Below are 5,108 nucleotides of genomic sequence, written 5' to 3' on the forward strand. Positions count from 1 at the left end.
ATATATATATATATATATATATATATATATATATATATATATATATACACACACCCATATGTAGAAGTTCTCATTAATTTCTCCAAAATCTTATTTTTAGCTTGAACATAAGTTAATTTTAGCTTATGAACAATGAAGGCCAACATCAGCTTCAGCAGCCAACATGTGAAGTACTTCTATTTCTACTTTATAACTTAGTTTAGTTTCCAAATCCAAGGCCCTGTTTCTTTTCATAAATGCTTGGCTTTTTATTCCTATTCATGTGGGATGCTGTCACTGCTATTGCTCATTTCAGTGTTTTATTCATACTCCTCTTAGTGTTTGATAACAATTGCAATGGCCAACATTGCATGCAAACTAAAACCCTTTTTGTTCTTCTAAAGCAAGAAAAATTATTTTTTAACACACCTAAACTTTTTATATTTATTTGACACTATTTTTCTCTAATTTTTACTTTTTTTTCTTAAAAAAATACAAGAAAAAATATAAAAGATTACATTTTTATGATTTGTATTATGACAATGTAAAAGTGTGTTGTCATAGAAGTATTACTCAGAAAATTCTATTATGATGATTATAAAGGTTGCACCTGATAACTTAATCTTTTATTTGAAGATAGAGAAAAAAAGTTTACATACACACACAGCGATTTTAATTATGCATCTTTGAGTTATGCATCTTTGAGTGTTAGAAAAAAAGTATGATTTGGTAGAATAAAAGATAGTTTAGTTATATTTGTTTGAATTAATTTTTATTTCAGTTTAAGGAAGTTACTTTTATTCAGTGTAATTTTTAATAGTTAATTTTATCTATTCCTATGATGAAGAGATAAAAAATAGTCTCATGTGTATATAAGTGTTTCAAATAGAAAGAGATAACTTTGGGGGAGATATATTAGAAACATTTCACAAAACCTTTCAATGCATCCAAGGGATAACTTTGGGGGAGATGATATATACTAGCACATAAAATTAGAAGGATATCTCGAAGTAATTTTTGGAGCTTGTTGCCATTGTGATTTTTCTGTCCTACACCTTTATTATAAAAATGTACAGAAAATATAATTCAATGATCAAAATTGTTTGATTATCAATAAAGTTTTTGCTATCCAAGAATCTAAAACACACATGGTGTTATAGAGAGATACAGTGTTGAGGCCCATTGAAGAAATTTTACAGGAAAGGAAATAAAAGCATTCAATAGATTTAAGGGGTGGGCATTTCTCCCTACACCTTCAACCATTTCTTTCTGCATTTTCAAAATTTTTTAAAATTCTATATTTCTTGTAATTCAAAAATCTTTACATTCTGTTTTTTAACAAATTTTAAAATCTGTTAGAAAAAAAAGATTTCAATGAATTTTAAATCTGTTGAAAGGTTTTTTCAAAATTTGTTGAAACTTTTTTAATAAATTTTAAAATTCAAAATTCTTTGAAAGAATTTTTTTTAACAAATTTCAAATTAGTTAAAGATCTTTTCAAAAAATTTAACATTGTTGAAGAATGTTTTTAATAAATTGAATTTATAAAAAGATTTTTTTAATAGATTTTGAAATTTATTGAAATATTTTTTTAATAAATTTTGAAATCTGTTAAAAGATTTAAAAAAATTTTGAATTTTAAAATTTATTAAAATTTTTTTTAACAAATTTTGAAATTTATTAAAAAAAACAATCCATTTTGAAATTTGTTGATTTCAAAGTTTTATAAAGATTTCAAAATCTGCTAATGAAAAAATCTTTCAATTGATGGGAGAAGCAACCTTAAAGTGTTGAGACTAAGAATGAAGGATGTCCGCAGATTTTCGCAACTGCTATTTTGATTGTAATTTCAAGGTTTTAGTTATTGATGATTATTATTATGGCTTTAAAATAATTTGAAACCTCGCTTAGAATTATGTTGGAAAAAGTGGAAGCATTCAAGTTTTTTTTTAACTATTTAGAGACCATTGGATGTGTTTTGTATAATAGAATGACTTGTTCTCACATTTATTGAAATATTGAATGCTATTTAAAAATTAATAATTGGTATTTCAAATATTAGGGTGCGAAAAGAAAACATGGAGGTGCGGGAAGCAACGAATGACCTTTTCCTATTTAGACCACTCTACTCAGGTTTAGGACTTCATTAAACCCGAAAGAGAACCTTTTGAAATTGATATTGGGCTTGCCATTAGATTAAGGGCTTCAATTTGAAAGAAAGATGAAAGTGGCCATGTGAATTATATTTCATTTTTAAGGACTTTCTCTCTTCTTCTCCATTGTTTTGTGCTTTTGTTGCAATATTTTCTGTTTTATTTTCTAGACTTTCACAATTTGATGCATTTTTTTTTTTATTTTGTATATTTTGGATTTTATGATCTAGAAAGCAAAATCATTTTTGAGGTAAGAACAATACGTAGAAACTCTGGGTTTGACTATCTGGAGAATGTGCACCCTGAGTTATAAAAACTATTTTTTTTTAAAAAAAAATTCGAATTATATCATCTAGAAATTAAAAATAGCTTTCGAATTGTACAACTTTTTATTCATGATGAGTTGATTTGAGAAAAAAATTATAAATTTAACCAATTTTGCCCTTAGTTTAATTTGTAATGTACATTGCCAAAGAAATTTTTAAACATAACATACTTGACTATTTCTATGGCGTAATCAGTTATGTTTTTTCGTCATCTACTTTTTGTATTCTTCAAACCAATGCACTTTTGAATTCGATTATGCCCTAGCAAGATTTATTAAGATGGAATAAGAAGAATACAATGTATATAATAAGTTACTATATTTTTAAAATGTTGGTATAATATTTGAAAACAATACAATTTTTCAATTAAATTTATGCTTTGTTTGAATAATTTGGAATTTAATCAATATAGTAAACATATTGGTATGAGAAAAAAAAATAATTCTTCTTGAAAATAAGACTTAACAAATTAATTAGTAAACCAAAATTACATGATAAGAATAAAAATTAAATTTTAGCCAACAAAATTATATAATAATAATAATAATAATAAAAATATTAATTCAAGTTAACAAAGATTGATTTATAATGTTTTACAATGTTTACAAATATTTTGTTAAAATTAGTTTATTATAACCATTTTACTAATTTCATATTCTCAATTAAAAGTATTATACAAGAAAAGAGATGCAGACCCAAAATGGAAGAGATTCATAATATTCAAATATAATAAGTCATGTCGAGTTATATAATCATTCATCCGAAGATACATAATGGATTATGAATTCTAATGTTATCTTTTACTTTGTAGAAATGTATACTTATATATATATATATATATATATATATATATATATATATATATATATATATATATATATATATATATATATATATATATATATATATATTTTGATGGCATTATGATGTTATCAGGGAGCTCTTGTTGACTTTGTTAAATACCAATAAATTATATCTTTCAATTTAATTTGCAATCCTTATTTTCTTACTATACTTTAAATTTTTGAAATTGGTATGTGGAATTTTGTTTACATTGTAATTAAGATATATTCAATTTCAATATTTACATACTTTTTTAATATTATTTTCAATTTTATAAAATTCAATTTTAATTCATACTCATTTTTTATTTTCAATAAACTACAACTAATTAAGAATGTTTTTATAATTTATTTTATCATCCACTTTTTATAATTTTTTTTCAGTCATTTTTTTATCTACGCAGCCTTCATGAGTGGCTAATCCCTATAGCATGTCCCTCTTGAAACTATTCCATATATGTTCATCCTATTATTACATTTCAAGGACCATCAAGATTCCGATCCAACCTCTATTATAATCATAACCTAAATCATTCCCTTTGGAGTAAGATGGATGATTAGGAGGCTAAACACTTTCTTTTTTAATTAATAAATTAACTTTATGCCAATTTATCATTTTATTTTTTAAATAATCAAATTAGCAACTATTGTTTTGAAATAAAAAAGTTGATCTCCTCTTTATTTTCTTCCAAAACATAATTAATTACATGAAACTAATGTTAATAAGGATATACTCGACTCCCTAACTCACTTATTAGATTCACCGACAAGGATCAATGTTTTTGATGATTTATAGGTTATATATATATATATATATATATATATATATATATATATATATATATATATATATCTTTAATTCATGTAAATTCAAGTTTTTTTTAGTGTGTTTATTTTTTTTCTAATGATAACAAAAATAATAAAATTATAATTATAAAAATAAATATAAATAATTTTACAATTTAATTGTAGATAGTTTTATTTATTTTGTAAATGATTTTTATTTATTTGATTAAAAAAGTATTAAGTTTAAAAAAACAGTTAAATGAAAAAACGATTACATTTTAAAAAAATGTGAATACCAAAAAGATGAACTCTCATTATATAACAATATAAATATTAAAACTAAACTTAATTTAAAAATATTATTTTAGATCTTAAAATTATTGGTTAAGATGTAAATGTTACTTCATTATTAAGTTTTATGGTAATTTACCATTTCATTTTATTTTGATTAACCTCTGTTGAATAGGTATTGGTCTTTGTCAAGGAAGAATTAAAATTAAATGGTATGTATTAATGAAAAGAAAAAAAAAAGACAAGAAAAAACAAGAAAACTGTAGAAAGTCAAGAAAAATGAAATACATATATTTAATGTGATTCGACTAATGAAAATCATATATTCAAAGATAATCTAAGAATTTCTATTAGTTTTAGTTTGAATCTTAAATAAGTATGTTCTCACCATGAACTGAAAAAGTCATAAAACCCTAAACAGTTAGAGAAAAAGTGAAAAGTATGAGCTATGAAAGCACACAAAACATTGCATGCATACATTAAAAAATGCAAATGCCTTATCCATGAAAATCTATACCTTAAACTTTTCTTTCACTCCTAAACTTGAATTCACAAGATTTAGGTTAATGAATATTCCGACCACATTAGTGTCCAAAAAATTGTTCTTTTGCCCTAAATTGGAATTTGAACTTTTGCTTGGTCACTGACGCCAGATAATTGGAATCAATGAAACCCTAGATGTGGACATTCCCACCTAGTTATCAAAATGTGTGAAAGAGTGAATAAAGAAA

This window comes from Vigna radiata, chromosome 1 (genome assembly GCF_000741045.1).
Source record: "Vigna radiata var. radiata cultivar VC1973A chromosome 1, Vradiata_ver6, whole genome shotgun sequence".
Classification (NCBI taxonomy): domain Eukaryota; kingdom Viridiplantae; phylum Streptophyta; class Magnoliopsida; order Fabales; family Fabaceae; genus Vigna; species Vigna radiata.